This window comes from Heterodontus francisci, chromosome 5, assembly GCF_036365525.1.
Source record: "Heterodontus francisci isolate sHetFra1 chromosome 5, sHetFra1.hap1, whole genome shotgun sequence".
Classification (NCBI taxonomy): domain Eukaryota; kingdom Metazoa; phylum Chordata; class Chondrichthyes; order Heterodontiformes; family Heterodontidae; genus Heterodontus; species Heterodontus francisci.
Window position 1 is genome coordinate 122492513 of NC_090375.1, and position 13005 is coordinate 122505517.

Consider the following 13005-nt stretch of genomic DNA (forward strand, 5'->3'; position numbering starts at 1 on the left):
GCATGACCTCCCTCTGACAAAGCAATGCTGACTATTCCCAGTTACATTTTGCTTCTCCAAGTGGAGATAGATTTTCTCCTTCAGAATTTTCTCCAATAGTTTCCCTACCACTGATGTGAGACGTACTGGAGACTCATATGGCTGCTCCAGTTCAGTTTCTGGTCATTGGTAACCCCCAGGATGTTGATAGTGGGGGACTCAGCGATTGTAATGCCATTGAATGTCAAGGGGAGATGGTTAGATTCTCTCTTGTTTGAGATAGTTATTGCCTGGCGCTTCTGTGGCACGAATGTTACTTGCCACTATTGTCCAGGTCTTGCTGCATTTCTATACGACTGCTCTAGTATCTGAGGAGTGGCGAATGGTACTGAACATTGTGCAATCATCAGCGAACATCCCCACTTCTGACCTTATGATTGAAGGAAGGTCATTGATGAAGCAGCTGAAGATGGTTGGGCCAAGGACACTACCCTGAGGAACTCCTGCAGTGATGTCCTGGGACTGAGATGATTGACCTGCAACAACCACAACCGTTTTTCTTTGCGCTAGGTATGACTCCAACCAGCAGAGAGTTTTCCCCCTGATTCCCATTGACTCCAGTTTTGCCTGGGATCCTTGATACCATACTTGATCAAATGCTGCCTTGATGTCAAGGGCAGTCGCTGTCATCTCACCTCTTGAGTTCAGCTCTTTTTTGTCCATGTTTGAACCAAGGCTGTAATGAGTCAGGTGCTGAGTAGCCCTGGCGGAACCCAAACTGAGCACCAGTGAGCAGGTTATTGCTAAGCAAGTGCCACTTGATAGCACTGTCGACGACACCTTCCATCACCTTACTGATGATCAAGAGTAGACTGAAGGGACGGTAATTGGCTGGATTGGATTTGTTCTGCTTCTTGTGTACAGAACATATCTGGGCAATTTTCCACATTGCCGAGTAGATGCCAGTGTTATAGCTGTATTGGAACAACTTGGCTAGTGGCACGGCAAGTTCTGGAGCACATGTCTTCAGTACTATTGCCGGAATGTTGTCAGGGTCCTTAGCCTATCCAGTATCCAGTGCCTCCAGTCATTTCTCAATATCACATGGAGTGAATCGAATTGGCTGAAAACTGGCATCTATGATGCTGGGACTTCAGAAGGTGGCCAAGCTGGATCATCCACTTGGTAGTTCTGACTGACGATTGTTGCAAAAGATAAGGCTGAAGCATTTGCACCGATGTGCTGGTCTCCCCCATCATTGATGATGGAGATATTTGTGGAGACGCATCCTCCAGTTAGTTGTTTAATTGTCCACCATTCATGATTGGGTGTGGCAGGACTGCAGAGCTTAGATCTGATCTGTCGGCTGAGCTTATCTCTATCGCATCCTGCTTCCGCTGTTTGGCACACAAGTAGTCCTGGGTTATAGCTTCACTGGGTGACACCTTATTTTGAGGTATGCCTAGAGCTGCTCCTGGAATGCCCTCCTGAACTCTTTGTTAAACCAGGTTTGATCCCCCAGCTTGATAGTAATGGTAGAGTGGGAGATATGCCGGGCCATGAGATTACATATTGTGGTTGGGTACAATTCTGCTGCTGCTGATGGTGCCTCATGGATGCCCAGTATTGTATTGCTAGATCTGTTTGAAATCTATCCCATTTAGCACGGTGGTAGTGCCACACAACATGTTGGAGGGTATCCTCAATGTGAAGAGGGGACTTTGTCTCCACAAGGACTGTGTGGTGGTTACTCCTACCAATACTGTCATGGACATATGCACCTGCGACAGCCAGATTGGTGAGGACGTGGTCAAGTATGTTTTTCCCTCTTATTGGTTCTCTCACCACCTGCTGCAGACCCTGACCTACCTGGCAGCTATGTCCTTTAGGACGGCCAGCTCGGTCAGTAATGGTGTTACTGAGTCACTCTTGGTGATGGACAATGAAGTCTTCCCCCCACCCCCAGAGTACATTCTGTGCCCTTGCCACCCTCAGTGTTCCCTCCAAGTGGTGTTCAACATGGAGGCGTACTGATTCATCAGCTGAGGGGGGAGGCAGTAGATGGTAATCAGCCGAAGGTTTCCTTGTCCATGTTTGACCTGATGCCATGAGACTTCATGGGGTCCAGAGTCGATGTTGCGGACTGCCAGGACAACTCCCTCCCGACTGTGTACAGCTGTGCTGCCACCTCTGGTGGGACAGGACGTACCTGGGGATGGTGGTGATGGTGTCTGGGACAGTGTCTGTAAATTATGATTCCTTGAGTATGACTATGTTAGGCTGCTACTTGAGTAGTCTGTGGGACAGCTCTCCCAACTTTGGCACAAGCCCCCAGATGTTAGTAAGGAGGACTTTGCAGGGTTGACGGGGCTGGATTTGCTGTTGTCGTTTCAGGTGCCTAAGCCCATCCGTTTTCATTTGTTATTGACTTTGTAGCGGTTTGGTATAACTGGGTGGCTTGCTAGACCATTTCAGAGGGCATTTAAAAGTCAACCACATTGCTGTGCGTCTGGAGTCACATGTAGGCGAGACCAGCTAAGGCCAGCAGAAATCCTTCCCTAAAGGACATTAGTGAACCAGATAGGTTTTTACGACAGTCGACAATGCTTTCATGGCTATCATTAAACTGGCTTTTAATTTCAGATTTATTAATTCGTACCCGTGTCCCCAGAGCAGTTCCTTGGGTCTCTGGGTTACTAGTCTAGTGACAATACCACTACGCCACAGCCTCGCACAATTAAACATATATATATTGTTTTACTTAGTGTGAAACTTGCTGCCCCTGAGCAACAATTCTGTTAAGGCATGGTGGTATCTTGGAGATAAACACACACATGTCATTCTCAATGTTTCTTCCTGGCTCAGTTATGCTGAAGTTACTGGACTGTCATCAAGCTTGGTAGAGTTCTGCTTGTGTTAGCCTATCAACCTCAGCAACAATCTACTATCAACGAGGTTGGTAAAGTTTCACGGGAGCTGATAAAAGTTCTGATGAGACCGATGGTGTTGACAGCCCTAACCAGCTTTCACTTCTCCTCTTGTCCGTTACTAAAGCGCCGAGCTGAGAACGTCCACTGAAGCTGGACGCCGGCTACTTAAACATGGAGAACCAATAACCATAAGCGTCTGGGGTGAAGTGGCAATTTTTGGTTCCTCATGTCTTGTACGGGGCTGGGGCTGGTACTGGGCACTACTGTGCTGCTGTTGACTGACTTGGGGCTGGAAGGTAAAACTGTGCTCTGGAAATTCTAACCTTTGGGGATCAGTATAAAATTGACTTTAGATTGTCTGCACAGTTAAAAACAGGGTGCCACTGGTGGACCCCTTGAAACCTTCTCATGGTCCCCTTAGGAGCTGCAGACCCCTGGTTGAGAGCCCCTGATCTGCAGGATGCATTCCAATAACTCACCCTGGCTTCCCTGACAGCCTGTCCCAAACTTGCAATTTCTACCTTCCAGAAGGAAAAGTCCAGTAAGTGCATGGCAACACCATTATCTTCATGTTCTCCTCTAAGTCACAAACCATCCTGACTTGAACATAGATTGCTATTCCTTCATCATGGTTGTGTAAAAATCCTGGAACTCCCTATCAAACAGCACTGCGGGAGTTCCTTCATCATAAGGACTGCAATGGTTCAAGATGGCAGCTGACCGACCACCCCCTTCTCGAAGACTCTGGGTTGGTAATAAATACTATACTTGCTAGTGATATCTATATCCCGAAAACAAATTTAAAAAAAAAATGTGGCCTAGCGATTCCGCTAGTTTGTGCTAGTCTTACCAGCATAATTTGCCTGAAATCGGCCAAACCATCATAAAAGAATTTTATGCACAAGTTACGTCAAGCATGAATCGAATTTCTATGGTCTTTAGTGCTGGTTTAAAGAACCCTGTTCTGAAAGCCGATCCCATCCACACAACTCCAGATCAAAATAATGAGCATGGTGAGTTTCTGTGATTGCACCCGTTTGTGACCATTTGAAGCGGGTTTGCAAATTGAGCTCTTTTTAATTTTAGGCACAAAGGCACTAGTACACACATTTTATAAGTTTTAAGTATCAAAAAAGGTTATTTCATTCCAAAACTGACTAGTGTGCACCAATGAAACAAGTAGATGGTTCAGTATAGCTTTTAAGTCATTTTCAGTGACTTTTAAAATCAGATTACTCACTGGTGGACTGGGCGCTCTTGTTAAAAGTGCTTATTTTTCTTGTGATCTACCCATTTTCAACTGTAATAATAAAACTGCACCAGTTGCCACTCTGAAATACATCAATGAATATTTTTTTTAATGCAAAAAAAGTAAACCTAATTATGTTCTATTATGCTGCTCAATGGCACTGGTTCATGGAAGATTTGACAATTATTATGCAAATGAACAACTGAAATTTGAACTATAGCTCCACTACAGAAAACCAGTACAAATGCAATTTGCACCCCTATTTGCCGATTGCACCACAAAGCAAAAGTTCTACCCATGTGTTAACGTCATCAGCTATACCAGAGCTATCTGCATTCCTTCATAAAATGCTACATTTTGATTTTTTTTCTTGTGCTGAAAACAATTCATTTCAAATATCATGTGAATATATTTAACTTGAGTGTGGAAAGTGCTGGATGCTTACTAGGCCCTGAATCATGGATAATTATAGTTCCGTTGTTTTACCTCATGCTAGTATGCTGTTGAGCATTGTCAAATTCTGCTTAAACATAGCATTTGGGGCTGAAGAAAATTAGGCAAACCAGGGCGGCACAGTGGCGCAGTGGTTAGCACTGCAGCCTCACAGCTCCAGCGACCCGGGTTCAATTCTGGGTACTGCCTGTGTGGAGTTTGCAAGTTCTCCCTGTGTCTGTGTGGGTTTCCTCCGGGTGCTCCGGTTTCCTCCCACATGCCGAAGACTTGCCGGTTGATAGGTAAATTGGCCATTAGCAATTGCCCCTAGTATAGGTAGGTGGTAGGAAAATATAGGGACAGGTGGGGATGTGGTAGGAATATGGAATTAGTGTAGGATTAGTATAAATGGGTGGTTGATGGTCGGCACAGACTCGGTGGGCCGAAGGGCCTGTTTCAGTGCTGTATCTGTAAACTAAACTAAACTAAACTAAACAGGTCAATCCCAAGTATAGTGCTGCCAAATTCTTAGTGGCTCCTGACTACAGCATGTTTATTGGTCTCCATTACAAGTGATGAAGTCGTGTTGTAAAGTTACACCAGCTCTGTTCTATGAGGAATTAAGATAAAGCCCCATAATACAGTCATTAATATTACATTATGTTGTGCATTGGAGTTTCTGTTTCTGTGAATCCTGAGTAGATAGATGACTTTAAAAGTTGCTCCAGTCCACTCCTGGACTCAGAACAGCACCATGTAGGCATGTTCTTGACTCACGATGCCATGCCTATCCATAGGCAATAGTGCTGTGCGTTTTGGAGGAATCCAGAGCATCTATTGTAGTCAGCCAGTATAACTTGACCAGTTAGACTGGTGCAACATTATTCAAAATGCCTCAGGAATAAAGACTTTTGCCAGTGAGTTATGTGGAATCGTGTCCTAATACAGGATGTTAGATCTTCACTAAAACTCTATGCCATGACAGAAGCCATATAAGCACTTTCTTGTGTAGTGCTAAAAGATGAAATTATAGAGAGGGGCTTTTTTGGTCTTCTGCACCATGAAATCCTTTTAAGGGGTACATAAAAAGTAATTTCTTTCCTCAGAGCTACCTACTCCCCTTATCTTATGGAGTTTGTCACTCTTGGATTTCTGCCTGCAGTGAGCTGGCAGGTATGACTTCCCAGCCCTGGTGAGCTGAAGCATGAGAAGCTGTCAGAAATTGGCTGGAAAATTGAAACTGAAGGAACAAGTAAAACCTGCACACTTCCCCCTACCCTTTCGCACTATACTCAGTCTTGCCTTGCCTCTCACCAATAAACTTCCCTTTCATTGTGTTCTGTGAAAGATTAGGACCAGAGATCAGGTACTTTTCCACAGGTGAGGAAAAATTCTGAGAGCAAATAAATCCATGCTGCTCTTAATCATCTTCTAATAGCCAGTCATGTAGGGATGTTGGCAGAAACCTTGGAGTATGTTGCCTGCCCACAATCTATTTACTGGCTCAATGTGAATGGGATGGAGAAGAAAGAGCTTTCACTTTTATATTATTTCCCAAGCCAACACTGAAGCATTAAATGCCATAGCTGTTAATTGTATATTAATTGTTTAATTGAATGCAGGTGGTGAGTGTTAACTAGTGATTCACTTGAATCTCTCTAAATAGACAACAATTAAAACTGTGGTTGTTGGTTAGGAGGTGCCCTTGTGTGGCTGCTCTTGACATTAAGACAGCATTTGACCGCATGTGGTATTAAGGAGCCGTAGCAAAATTGAAGTCAGTGGAAATCAGGAGGGGAGGGAAGTCTCCACTGGTTGGAGTCATTGTTGCGATTATTGGAGGCCAAACATCTAAGCCCCAGTACATCGCTGCAGGAGTTCCGTAGGGTAGTATCTTAGGCCCAACCATCTTCAGCTGCTTCATCAATGATCTTCTCTCCATTGTAAAGTCAGAAGTGTGTAAAGATTGGCTCCAGTTCTATCCTTCACCAGCTGGCTTTCTGGAGTATAACAGTAGTTTGCCTTAGGAACAATGTAGGAATGTTTGCTGAGAATTGCAGTGTTCAGTACTATTTCTGACTCCTCAGATACTGAAGCAGTCTGTGTCTGCATGCAGAAAGACCTGGAGAACATTCAGGCTTGGATTGATAAGTGGCAAGTAACATTCGTGCCATGCAAGTGCTAGGCAATGACCATCTCTAACAAAAGAGAATCGAATCATCTCCCCTAGACATTCAATGGCATTACCATCATTTAATCCCCCACCATCAACATTCTTGGGGTTTCCATTGTCCAGAAACTGAGCTGGACCAGCTATATAAATACTGAGGCTACAAAAGCAGGTCAGAGGCAGGGAATTCTGCGGTGAGTAACTCAGCTTCTGACTCATAGAACCATAGAAAAATTACGGCACAGAAGGAGGCCTTTCAGCCCATTGTGCCTGCGCCAGCCGGAAAAACTAACTACCCAATCTTAACCCATCTTCCAGCATCTGGTCCATAGACATGGAGGTTACAGCACTACAGGTGCATTTCCAGGTACCTTTTAAATGTGTTGAGTGTTTCTGCCTGCACCACCATTCCTGGCAGTGAATTCCAGACACCCACCACCCTCTGGGTGAAAACGTTTTTCCTCATGTCCCCTCTAATCTTTCTACCAATCACCTTAAATCTGTGCCCCCGGTAATTGACCTCTCCACTAGGGGTCCTCCCTGTCTACTCTATCGAGGCTCCTCATAACTTTGTATACCTCAATTAAGTTACCCCTCAGTCTGCTCTGTTCTAAGGAAAACAACCCTAGCCGATCCAATCTTTCCTCATAGCTGCAACTTTCAGGCCCTGGCAACATTCTTGTAAATCTTCTCTGTACTCTCTGCAGACCAATTATGTTCTTCCTGTAATGTAGTGACCAGAACAGTATGCAATACTGCAGTTGTGGCTTAACCAGCGTTTTATACAGTTCCAATACTACATCCCTGCTTTTGTATCCTATACCTCGGCCAATAAAGGAAAGCATTCCATATGCCATCTTCACCACTCTATCTACCTGTCCTGCCACCTTCAGGGACCTGTGGACATGCACTCCAAGGTCTTTCACTTCTTCTACCCCACTCAATATCCTCCCATTTATTGTGTATTCCCTCGCTTTGTTTGACCTCCCCAAATGCATAACCTCATGCTTCTTTGGATTGAATTCCATTTGCCACTTTGACTCCCCAAAGCCTATCCACCAACTTCAAGGCACAAGTCAGGAGTGTGATGGAATACTCTCCATTTTCCTGGATGAGTGCAGCTCCACCCACCATCTTAAATATTCACTCCCTCCACCATCGGCACACAGTGGCAGCAGTATGTACCATGTTCAAGATGCTCTGCAGCAACTCACCAAGCCTTTTTTGACAGCACCTTCCAAACCCACGCCTCTACCACCTAGAAGGACAAGGGCAGCAGACGCATGGGAACCCCACCACCTGCAAGTTCTCCTCCAAGTCACACATCACCCTGACTTGGACCTATATTGCCGTTCCTTCCCTGTTGCTGGGTCAAAATCCTGGAACTCCCTTCCTCACGGCATGCAAATGTACTGACATTACATGGACTTCAGCAGTTCAAGAGGGCGGTTCACCACCACCATCTCAGGTAATTAGGGATGGGCAGCAAATACTGGCCTTGCTAATGACACTCCCATCCCATGAAAGAAGAAAAACAATTCTGTAAATAAATATAAAAGCGTGTCAAGATTGGCTGTAGTTCTATCTTTCACCAGTTGGCTTTCTGGAGTATAAATGTAGTTTGCCTTAGGAACAATGTCGAAACAATGATTATGAAGCAAGCCATTAAGATTTAAGTGTTTTAATTCTTTCTTTCTCCCACCCGTCCTCCATTTTCTTCCTCCTCCTTATTAGGTACTGGCTCTGCTGAGATTTGATATTATGGGCACTTCATCCATCCAGTCCTTATCCAAGTGTCCATTCTGGTCTCTGACCTGAAACGTTAACGCTGCTTCTCTTTGCACAGATGCTGCCAGACCTGCTGAGTATTTCCAGCATTTCTTGTTTTATTTCAGATTTCCAGCATCTGCAGTATTTTGCTTTTATTATTATGTCCATTCTGATGTTGGCAGACTATTCGCATGTCTAGGGTATCAGGTATTCTAATGCTGTTCTTACCTGAAACAATTGAGCACTTGACATGATTTTTTCCCCCTTTCCAGGTTGGGACACTGAGGCCAGTTGTAGAACTACATTTGTCGAGATCAAATTACTCAATACAAGTTATGAACTGAGGTGAGAGTTGTAAATCAGTTGTATTTTTATAAATTAATGAATTGGGGGAGAGGGAGAAGTGAATGAATAATCAAGCCAAAAGACATTTTGGGAGATTGTTCTGCAATATTTTACTTTTAAAAGGGAAATAGATAAATATTGTGCAGCAGTGTGAAGATTTTGGGGACGATATTGCTAACCTGCAAGTGTTTTTCATTTTGAACCTTTATAACTACAGTATAACAGGGAGGTTGCTACATGTAAAATTTTTTTTGGAAAAAAGCTTAACTTTTTTTTTCAATTATATCATGTGAGCAGTCATTTCAATGATTTGCAGAATTTGAGCTATAGTATTTTATGTAACTCAAATAACCCTTACTGGGATTCAGCAGTTTTTTTTAATGTGGGAAGCATTTCTGTTTTTGAGATTTCTTTAACCTCTTGGCCTCAACTGGTGGGGTAAGGGGAGCCAATTTCATAATTAAATACCTATATGGTGCAAATGAACCAATTTCTACATGTATAAAAGAATTTTATCCAGTTTCCTGTCTTGTTCTACATTTGTATCTGACAGCTGAAGGGATCCCTGGTGACAGGCTAGAATAGGTTATCTACAAGAAGTTTACTTCCAGTTGGAATTGTTGATCTGTCATCATGTCAACCAGTTTAAATGCTTCTCATCTTTTGATTAGGCACTCAACACCGTTCCGGATGCGACATTGAGTTCAGCAATTTCAGATCATGATTTCTGCCCCCATTTTGTTTCCTTTTTCTTTGCAGGTTTTGGTTTTATTCTTGTTCTTCCCTTGTTTTTGCTTGCAGACAACTGCTGTTTATCCTTCTGCCAGTCACATCTTGTCTTGACGCATTTTTTGTTTCTTGTCCCATTACCTCTCCCTTTGGCCCTGAATGACCAACTCTTTTGTTATTTAATCTCTTCTGTTTTCCACTCGATCACAGACCTCTCTTTAGTTCTTTTTCCTACCCTCCACACTTTCACTTGCTTAAAACCTATTACATTTCTAACTTTTCCCAGTTCTGATGAAAGGTTATTGACCTGAAACATTAACTGTTAACTCTGTTCCTTTCTTCACAGATGCTGCCTAACCTGCTGAGCATTTCTAGCATTTTGTGTTTTTATTAATGATTTTAAATGTCTTTCTTGCCAAACGTCATTCCCACCCCCCCACCACCACCCACCCACAAAAAAACAGATTTTATCCTTGCATTATGTTCTCCAGGGATGTTAAATTGTGTTAGCATTTGCTTTATAGATTTTTATCCCGACAGTGCGGCTCATATCTATCCATCTGCTTGGAGCATTAAGTAATATTACTGAATCGTTTTTGGTACACAGGAGATCAGTGAGAAATAGTAATGTAATCAGGTGGATGCAAGAAAAATGTGGAATTTCAGGAGATGGTTCATAGGGAAAGGGGAAAGAGAGAAAATCATTGTATTGGGTCCCCTAGGGTACCACCTAGGGTGCTACAACCTGGAAGCAGTCCAGTGCAGTGTATAGTTCATAATAAAAACAGAAAGTGCTGGAAATACTCAGCAGGTCAGGCAGCATCTTTGGAGAGAGGAGCAGAGTTAACGTTTCATGTCTGTGACCTTTCATAAGAACATCAGTGTATGGTTCATGTGCTCTATCATCTGCTTTCTGAATGTGTTGAGCTATTGTAGTGTAGCTCAGAGATATAAAGACTTCAAGATAAACATGAGCATGCAACACAAATTACAATGGTTACTGTATGTGATCACTACATTAAAATCAACTCAAGGATTTAATTTTTTTTTGGTAGTTGGAACTGAAAACTTCCATAGTTCCGAAATTTAGAGGTGAGTGTTGGATCCCATATGTTGTAGTCAGCAACAACACTTGCATTTATATAGTGCCTTTAATATCATAAAACTTTAAATCGTGGGAGGGTTACCAAACAAAGTTTGACACCAAACCATATTAGGACGGGTGACCCAAAGCTTGGTCAAGGAGGCAGATTTTAAGGAGCATCTTAAAGGAGGAGAGAGAGAGAGAAATAGAGTGGCCGTAAGGTTTAGGAAAGAATTCCAGAGCTGAAGGACTGGGCAGCTGAAGGCTTCGCTGCTAATACTGGAGCAATGAAAATCAGAGATACTTAAGAGGAGAGAATTGGAGGAGTGCAGAGATCTTGGAAGGTTGTAGGATTGGTGAATGTAGAGATAGGGAGGGGTGAAGCCATGAAATGAGGATGAAAATTTTAAAATAAGGCATTCATGGACCAGAAGCCAATGTAGGTCAGCAAGCACATGGATGAGAGGTGAACCGGGCTTGGTGTGTGTTAGGGTGTGGGCAGCACAAGTTTGGATGAGCTCAAGTTTATGGAGAGTGCAAATTGGGAGACCATCAAGGATAACACTGGAATAATTGAGTGTAGGAGTAACAGAGGGGTGAATGGGGGTTTCAGCAGCAGATAAGTGGAGGCAGGGGCAAAGGTCGGTCTCAGCGTAAATAAGGTAGACTGTACTACCTGCGTAGCCAAGCTAATTGAGTGCAGCTATTACACTGGTATCTACCTAACAGTAATGTGGAAGATTGTCCAGATATGTTCTATCCACAAAAATCAGGATAGATTAACTCATCTAATTATCATTTTATCAGCCTACTCCCAATCATCAACTGCAGCAACTCATCAGGCCCACTTTGGTTACACCTCCCTGCCCCAAAACTTTAGCATCAAGAAAGACAAGAGTAGCAATATCAACATCACCTGCAAGTTTCTCTGCAGTCTAACACCATTCTGACTTGGTCATATATCTTTGTCTACTTGTCATTAGATCAAGATCCTGGAATTCCTTAACATTGTGGGAACACTATCAGCACAAGCACCGCAGCAGTTCAAGGAGAATGCTCACAACAACCTTCAGGGCAACTGGGGATGAGGAATAAAATGCAGCTTTATCAGTGGTCACCCCCATTCTGAGAACAAATAGAAAAAAATTGCAACGCATTTCTTTTTCAACTCTAGCTCAAGTTCTAGGTGCAGTTGAATAGATTAAAAGCACTGACATACAAATGGGTTAGCAGTCAGTAATGGAGGCTACATGCCATTCTGGAATCCACAATCTGAGGTTGTAATTGTTTAAAAGCACTGCATTTAGTACCCATTCATAGCAACTCCTAATCTATGATTGGGCTACTAGTATTCACTGTCTGGAAGAACAGGTAGGAAAATGAAACACAAAATAGCTGTCATCATGAAAGTTAAGATTTATGATTTTACTAAACTACTGTAACACTCACTCCTTCACATTTTCATAAACGATTAGAGAGTCTTCCAGTTTCTCAGTCGTCATGAAACTATACAGAAAGCAGTGTAACAAGATGTAATTCCTGTCCTCAGCTTTTCCTCCTGAGAATAAAACTGTTCTTGTGCTATCATTTTGAAATATGTAATTCTAAATTAATTTGCTAATATATTGTAAATAAATTAAATACATCAACACATCAAGGTGACAAAGCATTTGTTAAATGTATAATCTATTTATACATGATTGTTCTAAATTAGTTTGATGAGATGGTTGTTAGGACATGAACTGTCCTACCTCAAATGTGTTGGAAACAGAATTCATAATGGCTTTTAAAAGGAAAATAGATAAATATTAGAAGCCTGGAGCCTCAGCTTTGAATTCTGGCTCAACATCTACGGATATGGGTTGTAGGATCCTGCTATATAGGACTAACCACCGTATCAGCTGGTATAAAGATAGTTGTGGCCAGAGAAGGAACAGTTACATTGCAGGCTATCAGACGATTAATCAGCCTGCAAACGCTTCCACGACTTCTTAAAACAATTTCCAAGGGAAGAGTGTGAAGATATTTTTTTTAAAAATTGAGGTATTCTTCATACAGAGCTAAAGTCCCAGCAAGTCAGTGCCTCCTGGAGAGGTGGTAAGAAAGTTTTAGGAGAGCAAGGAAATTGAGGTGGCAGAAAAGCCCACAAATATTCTGTGTTAGTCATGCTCTCAACACATCATTTAGTATATATTGAGCCAGATTTTGCAATCAAAATAACTGGGAGGCGAATAGCACTCGCTGTTTTTGCGCAAATGGCTCACTAGAGAGAGCAAATATGGTAGGTCGTGTCGAATGAACCTAATTGAATTTTTCG

General features: G+C 42.7%; 1 protein-coding gene across 8 annotated transcripts in view; it reads left to right on the top strand.

Annotated features, from left to right (window-relative positions):
• The window catches only part of LOC137370030 (ATP-binding cassette sub-family C member 9-like), a 363176-nt gene that overhangs the window by 24299 nt on the left and 325872 nt on the right, over nucleotides 1-13005 (top strand). For 5 of the 8 annotated variants that reach the window (XM_068032023.1, XM_068032028.1, XM_068032022.1 and 2 more), the window contains exon 2: nucleotides 8803-8875. The exons of the other annotated variants lie outside the window; for them this stretch is intronic. The gene's annotated coding sequence lies outside the window, so the exon portion shown is untranslated. The remainder of the gene's footprint in view (nucleotides 1-8802; nucleotides 8876-13005) is intronic. 8 annotated transcript variants of the gene reach the window in all.